We start from the raw sequence: 19,254 nt of genomic DNA, 5'->3' as shown, positions 1-19,254 counted from the left end.
AACTGGACGTAGAGCCGGTGAGGTGAAGGATGTAAAAATCCAAGATAACATCTGTGACAAGATGCTGCATGACAAGTGAAGAAAAAGAGAAGGTCTGGAGGAAACAATTCGGGCAATATTGAATTGTAGATTGAGGGAACTGCTCTCCTCCCTCTTTCCCTCCCTCTTGTATTTATCCCATGTGAGACCACGCCTCCGTCCTTTCACTTGTCAGTGCGTCTATAACAGTAAGCTATCTGCAACGGGGCTGCGCGGGGGGTGAGAGCGAGCCTCACTCTGTCTGCGCGGGCGACCGGATCTGAACAGACCGGACGGGACTAGATGCTACGAACTTGCAGGAGCAGGTGTGTGTTATTCTGTTGGTGTGCATGCGATACATATTGGAAGAAAAACGGGAGCATGTGTAGTCTGTATGTGGCCACTTGTTCCTCTCTGGGACTGTGTCTTATGCCCTAGTTTACACTTGAATAATCTGATGTATTCCTGAGATGTGTGCATGAAGTCATTACCAGTGACGCTCAGTGGGGTATTCATCACCAAGACTGGAATTGCCTGTTTGTTATGCATTCTTTAAAATATATACTTACTATACAAGTTGTTACTGTTTGGGCTTCTTGAACAAACTGTTTGTCTTGCGTTTGTACATTTTTACGCTTCTCTGTTGTGATGAGCATTCAAGGAGGTGCGGCGGGGGAGTCTCTTACGCTTCCTCAGCACTCAGGTGTGGACTCTTTGTCTCCATGGGGGGCGCTTTTTAAAACACGCTAAACTCATTGTCTCAGTCTGGGCTTACTCAGCCAAATATAATCAGGACAGTTGCTGAACGCTGTGGAATGGGATGTCTAAATTTAGAGGCAGAACTACAAGGCTGAATCAGTTCGCCTAAACGCAGGACACTTTCGGGTTGTTTAGTTTAGAGATGCCTTTTTTTGTTTGTTTTATAGTCGCTAATCCATTTGTTGCTCCTATCATTAAAAAAAAAATCTTTCTGGTATTTTTTGGCTAAAGCGAATATACTCACTATAAGTGTTTTGTCCATATCTTTATGGGTCACAGGATGTGTCACCACTAAGCTGTGGTAGTTATGACAGTAAAGGGGGATTTGCAAAGTGACCCACAGGTTGAAATATTAATGCTCCAGCCTTGCTCAATGGTCCATGCTGTTTGCAGCGATATGGATGAACAAATGCAACGATGGAAGCGCAGAGAGATACATGTCCTTAAAGCATTCATTATTTATCACTACGCAGTCTGCCATGGAAGCTCTAACCCCCATTTCAACTGGCCTCTTTTTCTCACTGAGACCCCTGTGGGCCGAAGGCGGATGATGCTCTCGCTGAGTCTACCTGTCAGGTTGTCCCGAGGCTTGTTCTGGTCGCACGCAAAAGAACGCCCATGCCAACCTATAGATGTGCATAATATTTTGTCTCTCCATGTACTATTTGTTGCAGCAATAACAGGAAGTTTCCATAAAATCATAGCTACTTGTGCTCGGGTGTTTCTGTTTTTCACCTTCAGTCGTTATCTTTGTGAAGCAAATGGGACGCCGCTCACAATTGGTAGGAGTGGCGACCTTGAGACCTGTTGGTGTTGTTTTTCGGCCGTCGTGCTGTGAATACTAAAGTGACCGCGTGGGATTTGTAAGGCACTTGACATGCCGTTTTGTAAAGTGCCTGGAAAATGCGCAGAAGAGGTGGCAACGCCGCCAAGGCGCTGGCATGAATATGGATTGTATGCTAATGCGGCGGCTGTTGACTCAAGCTGTTGATAAAGGCAAAGGACGGGTTCCTCATGGCGTAGATGCGGTCACCATCTCTGTCCGTGCGGTGACAGGTGGCAGATATCAGTGACAGCTGCTAAGGTGACACCACTCAATAATAGAGACTGGAGATGTACTGGAGTCATTGTCATCATGACCAATCGTGCTTGGACACTGAGATGTTATTTGAACGAACCTTAAAGTAAATGATTGGCATTTTTTTTGCTCCTCTTATCTTTCTTCATTTTCAGGAATCTTTCACTTGTGACTTATTTAGACACATCAAGTCTAATTTGCTCCTGACTTGACCATAATTAATACATTTTTCTGAGGTAAGATGCTTATTAATAAATCCAATATTTTCGTTAGAGATGTTGCAATCGGAGTTTTATGCTGACGATTCTGACAACGATCATCCATGACTGAGATCAGCCGATACTAATACTGATGCCAATCACATGTATTAACTGTACATTTTAGTGGTAGTATCTTAATGTGTTTATTGTGAATACTATAGGTGGGTCGTAATCACGTGACCTAGAGGCATATTCGGGCACTTCCAGGTTTCAGGGGATGGTGTAAGCCCCATTAGGCTCCTGTTTATGTACCTGCATCAGTGCAGATTTAGGCTTATTTTGAAAGGTTTCCAGTCAAAAGCGATTATGATTTTTTTTTTTTTTTTTTAAATGGGATGAAATGGATTTTTACACTCTTAAGAAACATATTTTTTAAAACTTATTAAAACCATTTATCATGATCAAAAGGTTATGGCTACCTCACTTTACTTGACAGCTACGGTATTTAGAGAAGAAAAGATTAAAGGCACATCATGTCTTTACATCTAGAGAGTCCACAAATTAAGCATTAATCGGTGAAAGACAAAGTTAGACTTATTCGTGCATCGGTAACTAACGCACTTGATTGCCATACTGAGTGCCGAGCTGCTGTAATCGTGACGCTAATGAGAAAAAGGATAAGTTTGTTTGCAGTTGATTTCCTGCTACAAATATTAGTCTCAACTACCATTCATGTCTGCAGTTGTTTTTATGGTGTGAAATTCATATTTCTTCTCATTATTTAGCTATAGATGTCCCTGTTATTCAGCATGAATCTTTGCTGGCGATATCAAGATATAGTATATGCTGTTGAGCCTATTCAAGAGATTTATTCATTTTGTTGTTTAATACAATTAAGGATATTTTCCTGATGCTAACAAATATCACCAAAGACTCCATAATAATAATAATAATAATAATAATAATAATAATAATGGATTAGATTTATATCGCGCTTTTCTATTGTTAGATACTCAAAGCGCTCACGGAGAAGTGGGAACCCATCATTCATTCACACATAATGTTTTCATCCTTGTCGAATAAAGCACTTGGCTTTCTTGCACAACAACATAAGCTTTTAGTTTTTATGAAAATGGAGAAAGAAAATACGGTGGATTAGACCAACAATACAAAAATGTATTACTAAGACTTGACATGACGTCAGTTTTTTTGCGGAAGCAGGGCTTCGTAGTTATATTTAGGCATAGCAACCACAAAATAACAAAAATCTAATGTGATGTCTTGTCTTTTCTTTACGTTTAGTTCCATCAAACACTTCTAATATAGTACAAACTCAATTGCATCACACCAAATCAAATGTTCAAATAAACATTTTACAAAGTGATTGCCGCAGACACAAGCGGTCCGATTGTATTCCACAAGATGATGAAAGTGATATTTTTAAGAGCCATTTCTTTCGATGCACTTTCGTTTTTTCCGACTTTATTGTATTATTATATTTAATCACTTCTTTAGGGACTCTATGAAAGCTTGATTGTATTCCACAAGATGATGAAAGTGATATTTTTAAGAGCCATTTCCTTTGTTGCAATTTTGTTTTATTCTGACTTTATTGTATTATTATATTTAATCACTTCCTACTGTATGAAAGCTTTTTACTATTTCGCTATTCGAGCGATTGGAACAAAACAGCACTCTCACTTGTTTCTATGCCACGTTCAAGCTGCTTGACAATCGAGTCGTGAAGAAGAAAAAAGGATGTGACGCCTTATGCAACCCTCCTATCAACATTTTTACAATATTTACCCCTTATTCACTTTTATTTCATACAACTGTTTCATCAAAATGAAGTCCGTAGTACATGATAACTAAACAAAAGCAAACACTACTATTGAATACTCATTTAAATCCTTTGTTTTCTCTGAAAGTTCTCCTTTGTCCAGTAAATTATTACCTTAGTTTGTAAACATTAACAAAAACAAAAAAAATAATTTTAAGATGATGAACATTTTGGACTTAATTATTCAAGTATCGATGATATACTGTTTATGAATCAATCCGCCAGTGTCGTGTACTGACAGTGATATTGATGACACCAACAATTGTTGTTGTTATATTACCCTCTCTCTACACTCCTATTAATTTCCTTGGTATTTGTCTGTTAATAGTTACTTACCTTCTGCTGTAAAGTGGTTTAGTCTGGACTTCTTAAAGTTTATTAAGTTTACTAAGGTTAGCTTAACTATTAGCATGCCTGTTCTTGGCTTGCTCTCATTTCGTAACATGTTTAGCCACGTCCTCCAGTAATTTGATAATGATATATAAGATAGTGAGAATGGAGGTACATGTTATTAGTTTAGGGGAGCAACTCCAAACTGTGTATGGAGACTCATAATTTGCTGCTAGCCACTTGTCAACTGGGTAACTAAAAAAAAAAAAAAAATTGTGTCAGCGAGAGAGGATCGCTGTTTGAGATTGGCATTAGAAAGCCTTAAATAGCAATGGAGATCATGTACACTTTCCCAAAAATCTGCCAATACTGATTGGTGCCCGATCGATAAGCATATAGCTAATTTTTATAGTTATGGCATGAAAACAACCGTTTATGACCTTTTAAAGGCCTACTGAAACCCACTACTACCGACCACGCAGTCTGATATTTTATACATCAATGATGAAATATTAACATTGCAACACATGCCAATACGGCCGGTTTAGTTTACTAAATTACAATTTAAAATTTCCCGCTGAGTTTTTTGTTGAAAAATGACGCGTATGATGACGCGTGCGCGTGACGTCTCGAGTTGGAGGGGACATATTAGCGCAGCACCACTAGCGGCTAAAAGTCGTCTCTTCTCATCGCACAATTACACAGTATTTTGGACATCTGTGTTGCTGAATCTTTTGCAATTTGTTCAATTAATAATGGAGAAGTCAAAGTAGAAAGATGGAGGTGGGAAGCTTTAGCCTTTAGCCACACAAACACACGGTGTTTCCTTGTTTAAAATTCCTGGAGATGAAGCTTTACTATGGATCAGAGCGGTCAGGCGAACATGGATCCCGACCACTTGTCAACCGGTAGGTTTCGGTGAGAAAATTGTGGTAAAAAGTAGCCTCTTACCGGGGATCAGCGGAACTTCTGTCGTGCTGCTGCTGCCGTGTCTAATTCCCTCAGAGACTGGCGTCAAGACACCCGTGGACACACCCCTCCGACTATCAGGTACTATATAATCTCAGTAAAACACTAGCAACACAATAGAAAGATAAGGGATTTCCCAGAATTATCCTAGTAAATGTGTCTAAAAACATTTGAATCGCTCACAATGCAATCGCCTTTTTTTTTTCAACTTTATTTATTTATTTATCTTTTTTCTAGTCCTTCGCTATATATCTTTCATCCTCGCTCAAATTAATGGGGAAATTGTCGTTTTCTCGGTCTGAATAGCTCTTTTTGTTGGAGGCTCCCATTAAAAACAATGTGAGGATGTGAGGAGCCCTCACACGGGTGACGTCATGGTCTGCGACTTCCGGTAAAGGCAAGGCTTTTTTATTAGCGACCAAAAGTTGCGAACTTTATCAATCAATCAATCAATGTTTATTTATTAGCCCCAAATCACAAATGTCTCAAAGGACTGCACAAATCATTACGACTACAACTACAAATCATTACGACTACAACATCCTCGGAAGATGGATGTTGTAGATGTTCTCTACTAAATCCTTTCAGCAAAAATATGTCAATATCGCGAAATGATCAAGTATGACACACAGAATGAACCTGCTATCCCCGTTTAAATAAGAAAATCTCATTTCAGTAAGCCTTTAAATACGGCATTATTAGAGGTCTTTAGATATGTTAATCAAGTTTACACTCATTTCGCCCAATATAGTAACTTTGAGTGCATTCTATTCCCCGCGAGCCGGAGGATTCATCATTACTCTGGCTGTCGTTGAGGCTTCCAGCACGGCCACAAAATACTTTGTCACATCATGGATAATTCCTCTCAGTTAGAACTGGGCTACAATATGGCGAAACAATGGGGGTAAATTGTTCCACCTGGTGCTGACATTAGCCTTGTCGTTAGCCGTGTTGAGTGAGGCAACTATTTTTGCTGAAAGGATTTAGTAGAGAACATCGACGATAAAGTTCGCAACTTTTGGTCGCATATAGAAAAGCCTTGCCTGTACCGGAAGTAGCAGACAATGACGTCACAGGGGTGAGGGTTCCTCACACCCTCATTGTTTATAATGGGAGCCTCCAGCAGTAAGAGCTATTCGGACCGAGAAAACGACAATTTCCCCATTAATTTGAGCGAGGATGAAAGATTCGTGGATGATGATATTGATAGCGAAGGACTAGAAAAAATAAAATAAAAAAATTATAAAGTAAAAAAAAAAAAAAAGGCGATTGCATTGGGACGGATTCAGATGTTTTTAGACACATTTACTAGGTTAATTCTGGGAAATCCCTTATCTTTCTATTGTGTTGCTAGTGTTTTAGTGAGATTAAATAGTACCTGATAGTCGGAGGGGTGTGTCCACGGGTGTCTTGACGCCAGTCTCTGAGGGAAGTCGACGGCAGCTGCATGGACGGCGCAAGCTCAGCTGACCACCGGTAAGAGGCGACTCTTTACCACAATTTTCTCACCGAAACCTGCCAGTTGACAAGTTGTCGGGAACCATGTTTGCTTGACCGCTCTGATCCATAGTAAAGCTTCACCTCCGGGAATTTTAAACAAGGAAACACCGTGTGTTTGTGTGGCTAAAGGCTAAAGCTTCCCACCTCCATCTTTCTACTTTGACTTCTCCATTATTAATTGAACAAATTGCAAAAGATTCAGCAACAGAGATGTCCAGAATACTGTTTAATTGCGCAATGAAAAGAGACGACTTTTAGCCGCAAATGGCGCTGCGCTAATTTGTCCCCTGCAATCCGGGACGTCACGCGCACGCGTCATCATTCCGCGATGTTTTCAGCAAGAAACTCCGCGGGAAATTCAAAATTGTAATTTAGTCAACTAAACCGGCCGTATTGGCATGTGTTGCAATGTTAATATTTCATCATTGATGTATATACTATCAGACTGCGTGGTCGCTAGTAGTGGGTTTCAGCAGGCCTTTAAAACACCTCGGTGGGGAGTGTCGAGTTTGTATATTCTCCCTCTTCATGCAAGTGTTTTCTTCGGGTACTCCGGCTTCTTCGCACATTCCAAAAAGATGCACGTTAAGCTGCCCGAACACTGTAAATTGTTCAAAGGTGTGCATGTTAGTGTGTGAATGTCTTTCTGTGCCCTGTAAAATACAATAAAGATCGGTTTCATAAATCAGAGTGCTATAACATACAAATACTGATACTTAAATGTGGTAATTTTTTTAGGCTACTGATGTTATGATTAAAACTACAATTGCAATGATTAATAGATTAAGTTGAAAAGTTTGATTACAAAACCGTTCTATTTATTTTCTGTTGCTTCGATTAATTGTTTAAAGCGTGTAACTGATGAAACTGTATAAAATCCCGACCGAATGCAGTGCATTGAACTTTAAATATGCAGGCTTAGTTTCTGCACGGCGGCTGCAAAATAGCACACATGAGAGCCATTGTTTGTGGGTGCAGCAATCTGTGCGGTGGCAAACAGCCGATAATTTTTTTTTCTCTTTTTTTCTTTAATTATTAATGCACATATGTTAAAAGTGCAATTTGAATGTTGATTATCCATTTATTAGAGAATAAAATGAAGGATATGTTAAGCAAAACAGTGGTTTATTTCAACTATTAGACCTTGTGGATCATTAAAGTTTGTCTAATTTTCCCTATACTCATATATTCTTTAAATATTATTCCTTTTGTTTGTAAACGTTAATAAAAATCTAAAAAAAAGATTTTGAAATTATGAAGAAATTGACTTAATCATTCTAGTATCGATTATATACTGTTCATCAATCATGTTGTAATATTATCCTCTCTCTAGTCCAGGGGCGCTCACACTTTTTCTGCAGGTGAGCTACTTTTCAATTGACCAAGTCGAGGAGATCTACCTCATTCCTATTTATAATGTATATTTATTTATTTATGAAAGAGACATTTTTGTTAACAAGTTAATGGTGTTTAATGATAATACAAGCATGTTTAACACACATAGATTCCTTTCTTTCATGAAGACAAGAATATAAGTTGGTGTATTTGATTCTGATGACTTGCATTGATTGGAATCAGACAGTGGTGCTGATAACGTCCGCATTTTCAAATGGAGGAAAAAAAAAGTCCTCCTTTCTGTCCAATACCACATGAAAGTGGTTGGATTTGGCATCTCATTTGTCCAACTTGCATACTCGTTTTTAAACACTTTGTTATGAGAGTAGCATGTGTGTGTGGCCCTTTAATGTCTGGCAGCAGGTGAGTGACGTCAGTGAGTGTGCGGGTGGGCAAGCAAGTGAGAAAGCGGTCGCTGAGGGCGGGGGAGAAATACATTGGCATCAAACTCCGTAGCTTGCTAGCTTGTGCACGCTAGCTTTCTGAGACTCTTATTTTGTTAGCACAGGCAGGATGAAACAGGTCTTTTATGGTGAAGACAGGAACTGTGCAGTCGGTCTTTAGAGTTTTGACCGTAGGTACGGAGTCTCTAGAAATAAAATGTGTTTCTCTGCGTCCGCCCTGTTAGTGATTTTTTTCTTAAATATGAGCTTGCAGCAGCCAGCGTCATCTCACAAGATCCTCGGGTGCCGAGAATGTCAAACAACTGACAAAAGTGAAGTCTTGGTATGATTGATGATTGCTCATTTTTATGTCTATTTTTTAATGCCTGGCTTGAGATCGACTGACACACCCTCCGAGATCGACCAGTCGATCGCGATCGACGTAATGGGCACCCCTGCTCTAGACCTAACCTGGGCAATTATTTTGACACGGGGGCCATATTGAGAGAGAAAAAGGTGTCTGGGTAGCCGGTATATCTATTTTTATGAACACTAATACAAAACCTCACAACAATGTCTGATTGAATGCTAAACACATTATGAGAGACCGCCTTAAAAGATAAAATGGAATTTTAAATTTTTCTATGAAGGATAAAACACTGAATATTGACAAAATATGAACGTCACACCCCCTTTCGAACGACATATTGTAGAATCAAGTGAAACGCAACAAAAATGCAACAACAGTGAAATGTGAACGCAAAGGGTACAAAATAAACCCACCTACAATCTGATACATTCCTAAGGTTTAGAACTTTGTTGTGAAAATGTCCTTCCGTCTCTATGGAAACGCTCCCCACCCACACTGCTTGGTGCCTCGTCTGAGCTGCTGTGACTTACATTACCATAGTAACTAATTAGATGACCATAGTAACTGGTATATAGTCCATTAGCGCAGATTCCAACCATTGAAATACTCTGTATAGTTCAAGACTTACGGGGGTTAGAAAACATCACTGCACATCATAATGGCAGCTACACTTCCCATCTTAAAGATCTAAAAAAGTTAGTTGGGAATGTCCGGCGGTGCCGGATTGAAAAGTTCAATGGGCCGCATGTGGCCTTAATTTGCCCAGGTCTGCTCTAGACTCTTATTAAAGGCCTACTGAAACCCACTACTACCGACCACGCAGTCTGATAGTTTACATATCAATGATGAAATCTTAACATTGCAACACATGCCAATACGGCCTTTTTAGTTTACTAAATTGCAATTTTAAATTTTCCGCGGAGTTTCTTGTTGAAAACGTCGCGGAACGATGACGCGTGTGCGTGACGTCACAGACTGTAGAGGACATATTAGCGCAGCACCATTTGCGGCTAAAAGTCGTGTCTTTTCATAGCGCAATCAAACAGTATTTTGGACATCTGTGTTGCTGAATCTTTTGCAATTTGTTCAATTAATAATGGAGAAGTCAAAGTAGAAAGATGGAGGTGGGAAGCTTTAGCCTTTAGCCACACAAACACACGGTGATTCCTTGTTTAAAATTCCCGCAGGTGAAGCTTTACTATGGATCAGAGCGGTCAAGCGAACATGGTTCCCGACCACTTGTCAACCGGCAGGTTTCAGTGAGAAAATTGTGTTAAAAAGTCGCCTCTTATCAGAGATCTGTGGAGTTTGCGCCGTCCTTGTATCTGCCTTCGACTTCCCTCAGACACTGGCCTCAAGACACCCGTGGACACACCCCTTCGACTATCAGGTACTATTTAATCTCACTAAAACACTAGCAACACAATAGAAAGGTAAGGGATTTCCCAGAATTATCCTAGTAAATGTGTCTAAAAACATCTGAATCCGTCCCAATGCAATCGCCTTTTTTTTTTCTAGTCCTTCGCTTTTAATATCATCATCCATGAATCTTTCATCCTCGCTGAAATTAATGGGGAAATTGTCGTTTTCGCGGTCCGAATAGCTCTTGCTGCTGGAGGCTCCCATTAAAAACAATGTGAGGGCGTGAGGAGCCCTCACCCTTGTGACGTCATCGTCTGCGACTTCCGGTAAAGGCAAAGCTTTTTTATCAGCACCAAAAGTTGCGAACTTTATCGTCGATGTTCTCTACTAAATCCTTTCAGCAAAAATATGGCAATATCGCAAAATGATCAAGTACGACACATAGAATGGACTGCTATCCCCGTTTGAATAAGAAAATCTCATTTCAGTAGGCCTTTAAATACCTTGGTATATGTGACGGACTCTCGCTGTCGTGCGGGTTCCATGGACCACCAAATAGGGACATTGTTGAGCAGGGTTGTGACTTTATTTTTTCATGTAAAAACCTCAGCCCAGGTCGCTTTTCAGCTCCTCTTCTCTGCTCGCTCGTCTGCCTCTGGCTCTCTTCCTCTCTTGCTCCGCGTCAGCTTCCCTCTGGCTCCTTCGAGTCTCTCCGCCTCTCTCCCCGACGTTCACAGCTGTCACCCTTTTAAACAGTGCGAGAGGATGACTAAATTTTCCCCAGGTGCGCGAGCTATGCACCTGATGTTGATTGTGGCGTCGCTCCCGTCGCGCCCGGCCTCGCCGCTCACCTCGCCGTCCCCCGCCGCCGACGTGCCCTTTCTCTCTGTCGGACTGCCGGCTCCGCCTCTCCACAGTATGTTTCTCTTAATGGTTGCTTACCTTCTGCTGTAAAAAGGTTTCCTCTGGACTTCTTAAAGTTGATCAAGTTTATTAAGGTTAGCTTAACTATTTAATACTGTATGCCAGCTCCTGGCTTGCTCTCATTGTGTAACATGATTAGCCAGCAGGCATAGTTTCCGCACGGCCGTTGCAAAATAGCACACATGAGAGCTATTGTTAGTGTGTGCAGCAATCTGTGTGGTGGCAAACAGCGGTTAATTTTTTTTGTCTTTTTTGTATCATTAATGCACACATGTTAAAACTGCAATTTAAATGTTGATGTCCATTTATTAGAAAAAAGAATGAAGGTTATGTTAACTAGAAAAACGGTTTATTTCAGCTATTTTCCCTATACTCATATGCTCTGAATATTATTCCCTTAGTTTGTAAACATTAATAAAAAAAAATAAAAAAAATTTAGAGATTATGAAGATATTGACCTATAATCATTCTAGTATTGATGATATACTTACTGTTCATGAATCAATCCGCAGGTGTCGTGTAGTGACTGTGACATTGATGACACCAACAATTGTTGTTATATTATCCTCTCTCTAGACTTCTATTAATTTCCTTTATATTTTTCTGTTAATAGTTGATTACCTTCTGCTGTAAAGTGGTTTCGTCCGGACTTCTTAAAGTCTATCAAGTTTACTAAGGTTAGCTTAACTATAAAGTTAAAGTTAAAGTACCAATGATTGTCACACATTAGTATGCCTGCTCCTGACTTGCTCTCATTGTGTAACATGTTTCGCCTGCAGGCATAATTTCCAAACGGCTGCTGCAAAATAGTGCAATGAGAGCCACTGTTTATGGGTGCAGCAATCTGTGGGATAATATTTTTTTCTCTTTTTTAATGCACACATGTTAAAGGCCTACTGAAATGAGATTTTCTCATTCAAACGGGGATAGCAGGTCCATTCTATGTGCCATACTTGATTATTTCGCGATATTGCCATATTTTTGCTAAAAGGATTTAGTAGAGAACATCCACAATAAAATTCGCAACTTTCGGTGCTAAGAGAAAAGCCCTGCCTCTACCGGAAGTCACAGACAATGATGTCACATGTTGATGGCTCCTCACATATTCACATGATTTTTAATGGGAGCCTCCAACAAAAAGTGCTATTCGGACCGAGAAAACGACAATTTCCCCATTAATTTGAGCGAGGATGAAAGATTCGTGTTTGAGGATATAGATAGCGACGGACTAGAAAAGAAAAAGTTAAAAAAAAAACGCGATTGCATTGGGACAGATGTTTTTAGACACATTTACTAGGATAATTCTGGGAATTCCCTTATCTTTCTATTGTGTTGCTAGTGTTTTAGTGAGTTAAATAGTACCTGATAGTCGGAAGGGTGTCTCCACGGGTGTCTTGACGCGCAGTGTAGGCCTTTAAAAGTGCAATTTGAATGTTGATGTCCATTTATCAGAAAAAAAAAATCAAGGCTATATCAAGCAGACAAATGGTTTAGTTGAACTACTTTACCTGTACACTAATATGCTCTAAATTGTGTTTTATTTGATTACTCATTCCATCAAACAAACTAATTGATCAATTATTCCAGTGGTTCTCAACCTTTTTTCAGTGATGTACCCCCGGTGAACATGTTTTTAATTCAAGTACCCCCTACTCAGAGCAAAGCATTTTTGGTTGAAAAAAAAAAGAGATAAAGAAGTAAAATACAGCACTATCTCATCAGTTTCTGATTCATTAAATTGTATAACAGTGCAAAATATTGCCCATTTGTAGCGGTCTTTCTTGAACTATTTGGAAAAAAAGATATAAAATTAACTAAAAACTTGTTTAAAAATAAACAAGTGATTCAATTATAAATAAAGATTTCTACACATAGAAGTAATCATCAACTTAAAGTGCCCTCTTTGGGGATTGTAATAGAGATCCATATGGATTCATGAACTTAATTCTAAACATTTCTTCACAAAAAAAGAAATCTTTAACATCAATATTTATGGAACATGTCCACAAAAAATCTCGCTGTCAACACTGAATATTGCATTGTTGCATTTCTTTTCACAGTTTATGAACTTACATTCATATTTTGTTGAAGTTCAATTAATATATTTATGAAGGATTTTTTAATTTTGCTATTTTTAGAATATTAAAAAAAAATCTCACGTACCCCTTGGCATACCTTCAAGTACCCCCAGGGGTCCGCGTACCCCCATATGAGAACCAATGAATTATTCAATCACTAAAATAATCAATAGCTACAGCCCTAATTCAGATACATTGCAGGTTATAACACGCATGCTGTTACACATTTTATTTCAGAGAAATGTATTAAACTGATATGAAATACAATTTTATGATCTTTTTTTGTTGAACATTAAAAGTGCATTGAAAGAGCACCTGAGTGCTCTAGTGAGAGACTTAGAGACTTAGACTTCCTTTTTATTATCATTCCAATTTGAATTTTACAGCACAGATAAGAACGACATTTCGTTGCATAAGCTCATGTTAGTGCAGGATAAAAAAAAGCAATAAGGTGCATATATAATTAAATAAATATATATAAATAGTGTGTGAGTGGACCCTGCAGTCAACTGGACTTGCAATGAAGCAGCATCAGGAAATCACTGTGTAAATCTCAGTGCTGCAACTCCTTTCTGCTTTAATGATAACGTTGCAAAGGGGCTCTCTGAATATGCCTTACACACACACACACTCCTGTCCGAGCAGTGCGGAGGAAGGAAAGGAGCAGCAGGCACAAAGCACTGCCGTGAATGTACTCTGTGTGTCATAGTATGGTGCTTTATTTGCAGTGTGCTTGGGCGACGGGTGAGAACAATCCGATTCCAATCATCTCTTTGTATGTGGTGCAGGTGCCTAACGGGCTGCTGCAATGAGACCCTGCTGCAGCCACAGAGAAGAGTTTCATGGCTCTTTCTGTCTCAGAAGACACGCCATCATTAGATAGCAAAACCCACACTAAAACCCTGTAATATCACCACATTTATATTGCTTGTAGCCTTTTGGTGCAGTTTTGTCATTTCACTGAATAACTTATGGGAGTATTAACATGATCGGGAGACATCCTGGGAGCATTCTTCCACAAGTATCTTTTCAAATTAGCCATGTCGTATCATCATCATAACCATACTTGCCAAACTTGAAACCTCCGATTTCGGGAAGTGGGCGGTGGGGGGTTGTGGGGGGGGGGAGGCGTGGTTGGGGGCGTGGTTAAGAGGGGACGGGTATAATTCACTCGAGTATTTCATATATATATATATATAAATATATATGTACTGTATATGTATGAAATAATTGACTTTCAATGAAATCTAGCTATATATTTTTATTTTATTATATATATAAATAAAAGAAATAGTTGAATTTCAGACGGCACCTATCAAATACACAGTAATAAAAACACAGTTGTTCTACTAACTGTACTGTGCTTGCTGGTTATTAAAAAAAAACACACACAACACTTACCTTTCACTATTTGAGTAACCTTTGTTCTGCCATTTGCGTACTGGCAAGAGTCACTTGCCGTCAGGTGCACAACACCACGTAAATTGTTGGCCAATCAAAAAGCAACCCCATAACGCTATAACCAACATTCACCAGGAGATGGCAACAGACAACATAGAATCACTCTATTACAGACGGCGTCGCCATGGCTGTAACTTCCTCGTTCTTCTGCTTCGTCTCCTTGTGTGTTCAGTTTTTTATTAAAAATCCGTAAATGTTGTAACGTGATTGGGCAGGCATATTTATTTTATTATATATATAGATAAAAGAAATAGTTGAATTTCAGACGGCACCTGTCAAATACACAGTAATAACAATACAGTTGTTCTACTAACTGTACTGTGCTTGCTGGTTATTAAAAAAAAAAAAACAACACTTACCTTTCGCTATTTGAGTAACCTTTGTTCTGCCATTTGCGTATTGGCGAGAGTCACTTGCCGTTAGGTGCACAACGCCACGTAAATCGTTGACCATCAAAAAACAACCCCATAACGCTATAGCAAACATTCACCAGGAGATGGCAACAGACAACATAGAATCACTCTATTACAGACGGCGTCGCCCTGGCTGTAACTTCCTCGTTCTTCTGCTTCGTCTCTTTGTGTGTGCAGTTTTTGATTAAAAATCCGTAGATGTTGTAACGTGATTGGGCAGGCAAGCTGTTTATATAACAGGAAAGCGGACGTGAAAACAGGCTGTCCCCACTCGTGTCTGCATGGAGCTGGAGGGGGCGTGAATTTCGGGAGATTTCTGGGATAAAATTTCTTCCGGGAGGTTTTCGGGAGAGGCGCTGAATTTCGGGAGTCTTCCGGAAAATCGGGGAGGGTTGGCAAGTATGATCATAACTACCGTCATTATTTTTATTCACATTATCCACAGTTACATAACTACCGTCATTATTTTTATTCACATTATCCACAGTTACAGTGTCGTATATGGATTTGATGTGTTTTAACAACCTTTTTTTTAAATATTTTCCCATCTAACATCTAATGAACGTGTGTCCTCCATTGCCTGCAATTGGCTCCTGAGGTGGCATTGATATGGCACACATGCACTCACACACACTCCACTCGCCTGGGCTCAGTCAAACAATATTTGAGTGCACTCGGATGATGACGGCCGAAAAGACCCTTTCATGTCACAATAAAATGTGGTGGATTGTGTTAGAACATTGAGATGCTTACGACTTGCTCACATTTGCGGTACAGCACAGGTGTCAAACGCAAGGCCCAGGGGCCAGATCCGGCCCACTACATCGTTTTATGTGGTACATGAACGCTTGGAAATTAATAAAGCTTCATCTAACTAAATTATTTCAGTTTTGATAGAAAAATTGCATGTACCATATGTGACAGGTCTCCAGCCGTCATCGATACATGACGCATGGTAGCAGGTTTGACTCTCGTTTATTATTTCAACAAACAAGTTTTGGTTCCAGTCGGTCGCGCCAATTTCTAGCGCGACTTCTCTTCCTGCTCGTCTCGGCACGCCTTTCGTTGGCCGGTGGCTGCGTCTTCCGCGGGGGCTCGTCTCTCTTCTGGTCGCTCTCATCGTCTTTGTCGTCTGTTGTTTCTTCTCCTACTTCTGCCTCAATTGCTCCTCCCTCTCCCCTTTTAAACTGCAGCAGAAGATGCAGGGATTGAGAGCAGGTGTGTCGTTTACGCACCTGACTCGGATTGCTGCCCGCCTCTCCGCTCCGCTGCATGCTCCGCCTCCTGGCCGGCATTTTGAGTAGGACCGATCTTTGTCCTATCCTGCTGTCGGCTCTGTCCCTCCACACCATATTTTACAGACTACAAGGCGCACTTAAAATCCTTTCAATTTCTCAAAACTCGACAGTGCGCCTTATAAACTGGTGCGTCCAATGTACAGAATAATTTTGGTTGTGCTTACCGACCTCGAAGCTATATGATTTGGTACATGGTGAGATGATAAGTGTGACCAGTAGACGGCAGTCACACATAAGAGATATATTTAGACTGCAATATGACTCAAGTAAACAACACAAACATTTTATATGTTCCATTGAAAATATAGAACTTTACACACGGCGCTCAAAAATCTATCAAAATGTTTTAGTACGACTTTGGTAAGCTATTGATGGATTGTAATGTAATTCCACATACGAGTATTACTATGGTGTGTGTATAAAGAAAGGCATATTATCTGGCTTTTTGTTTTTGCAATATTATGCAAAAGAAACTTTTCTTACCTTCTGGTACCTGCTGATCTGTATTTGGGATATGCATAAGTCCTAAAAAATTGTGCGCATCCGCCTTTGTAGTCCGTGGAGATAACGTAGTTGATAAGCTTCTTCTTTTTCTCTATCTTCTTGTTATTAGACGTTCATCCTCCGCTGTTGCCATTTCTAATGTATCCATCCATTTTCTACCTTTTATTCCCTTTGGAGTCGCGGGTGGCGCTGGCACCTAGCTCAGCTACAATCGGGCGAAAGGCGGGGTACACCCTGGACAAGTCGCCACCTCATCGCAGGGCATTTCTAATACAAAGTAGTGTAAAGTTGTTACATATATCTGTCAGTAAACTCGCCATAAGAGGCGCTGAAACTTCCCGGTGTAGTGAGTTTACATAATTCACCCAAGGAACTTTAGTCATTAGAGAGTTTCGGTCAGATGGTTTTTCGCGGGACACATTTCCGGCGTTGTTGTTTCACTAGTGAGCCACGGATGAGGACATGCTGCTCCGTTATTGATTTAAGTAGAGTCCGAATGTCATTAAAACAGTTAGCCCCAACTTTTGACACTTCTCCCACTCCCGTCCTTGCACGCTACACCGCTACAACAAAGATAACTGAGATTAACGTGGACCCTCGACTTAAACAAGTTGAAAAACGTATTCGGGTGTTACCATTTAGTGGTCAATTGTACGGGCTATGTACTAAACTGTGCAATCTACTAATAAAAGTATCAATCAAGTATCAATCAAAGAGGCTGTCGAAGGTGAGCCAGGTAAATAAGACCGGCCATAAAACGGCACATCCTGAAGCCACTGTCAGAAAGCGCCTTGAATATGATCTTTAAAACATAATCTATGCAACATTTTGACCAAATAACAACCATTACATGTTATGTTGACCACAAGGAAGTGTTTTCAATTCAGGAAAAAAATTAAATATGACCCCTTTTTAATCCGGTGCTCCTTTTTGTATGATAATAGACCTGACTAGTGCGCCTTATAATCCGGTGCGCCCTATGGTCCGGAAAATACAGTAGTACATTGTTTAAACTTTAATATTATCAAACATTATATTCACATATATTCCAAAAATATTTGTCAAAACAAAATAATAAAAACTTAAATATCTGGTTTAAACCTGACTTATGATTTCAAAGCAAGTTATCCATCATTTTGTATGTTAAAACAATAATAACTCATGCGATTGTTTACTAAGTTTCCTAAATTCCTGTTATTTTTTGGGAGAGAATTACCGTAGCTTTCAGTGGTTAAAGTCACCCAAGCTAATTACAGCAGTATCTATTTTCATGCCCATTGATCATGTCATGTATTTCCTTCAGAGGCAGCCTCCTTAGCGGAGGGAGACGATAGGGGGATGAACACGACACTCACAATGAGCCATTGCAGTTCTCTGGGCAGATAACATGGCCTTAACTTCAAAGTCCGATATTCCAGCAGGAGTTTGAAATCATCTTACTGTCCGTGCATCATGCATGTTTAACGATGACAGCTGTTCCTCTCAGTCGTCCTCAGGCGAACTTCCATCGGAGTCTGCAATCCTTCCGGTTCTCCGTACACTTGGCCAGCTTTAAAGAGCTTTTAGCCCCCACATCTTTCCTCAGGATGTCCACGTACGTTAGCGTTGCTGAGCCTCGGTAGTTTCCTGTATTGGTCCTCGTTGGCGATGTGGATATTCTGGTCCACATTCAGATCCGCTCGTAGCTTCTGGGGTAGCATCCATCTAGCGACTTCTGCAGCTGGTCGCCTTGCAACCCTGCAGAATACGTGGGGACTAGATCCAGCAGGCCCCAACCAAGGCGGCCATCAGGAAGGAGTGGACGGCCGGACTCGGAGACCCTGAGCGACCGACACCCGCCGGATAAGCAGGGCCCAAGAGCGTCATGAAAAAATTTAATAAATATATATATACTGTATATATATGGGCTTCACGGTGGAAGAGGGTTTAGTGCGTCTGCCTCACAATACGAAGTTCCTGCAGTCCTGGGTTCAAATCCAGGCTCTGGATCTTTCTGTGTGGAGTTTGCATGTTCTCCCCGTGAATGCGTGGGTTCCCTCCGGGTACTCCGGCTTCCTCCCACTTCCAAAGACATGCACCTGGGGATAGGTTGATTGGCAACACTAAATTGGCCCTAGCGTTTGAATGTGAGTGTGAATGTTGTCTATCTGTGTTGGCCCTGCGATGAGGTGGCGACCCCCGAAAGGGAATAAGCGGTAGAAAATGGATGGATATATACTGTATATTTATATACATATACACACAGTAAAGGCCAAAAGTTTGGACACACCTTCTCCTCATTCAATGCGTTTTTAAATTTTCATGACTATTTACATTGTGGGCAGTATGGTGGTTTAGGGGTTAGTGCGTCTGCCTCACAATACGAAGGTCCT

At 40.3% G+C, this 19,254-nt stretch overlaps 1 protein-coding gene across 5 annotated transcripts in view; it reads left to right on the top strand.

The window, feature by feature from the left end:
- The window catches only part of sulf2a (sulfatase 2a), a 264,808-nt gene that overhangs the window by 27,043 nt on the left and 218,511 nt on the right, over nucleotides 1–19,254 (top strand). For 2 of the 5 annotated variants that reach the window (XM_061874880.1, XM_061874876.1), the window contains exon 1: nucleotides 217–344. The exons of the other annotated variants lie outside the window; for them this stretch is intronic. The gene's annotated coding sequence lies outside the window, so the exon portion shown is untranslated. Of the gene's footprint in view, nucleotides 1–216; nucleotides 345–19,254 lie in introns of those variants that run through there. 5 annotated transcript variants of the gene reach the window in all.

This window comes from Nerophis ophidion, linkage group LG16 (assembly GCF_033978795.1).
Source record: "Nerophis ophidion isolate RoL-2023_Sa linkage group LG16, RoL_Noph_v1.0, whole genome shotgun sequence".
NCBI classification, from domain to species: domain Eukaryota; kingdom Metazoa; phylum Chordata; class Actinopteri; order Syngnathiformes; family Syngnathidae; genus Nerophis; species Nerophis ophidion.
This window is presented reverse-complemented; position numbering and strand designations above follow the sequence as displayed.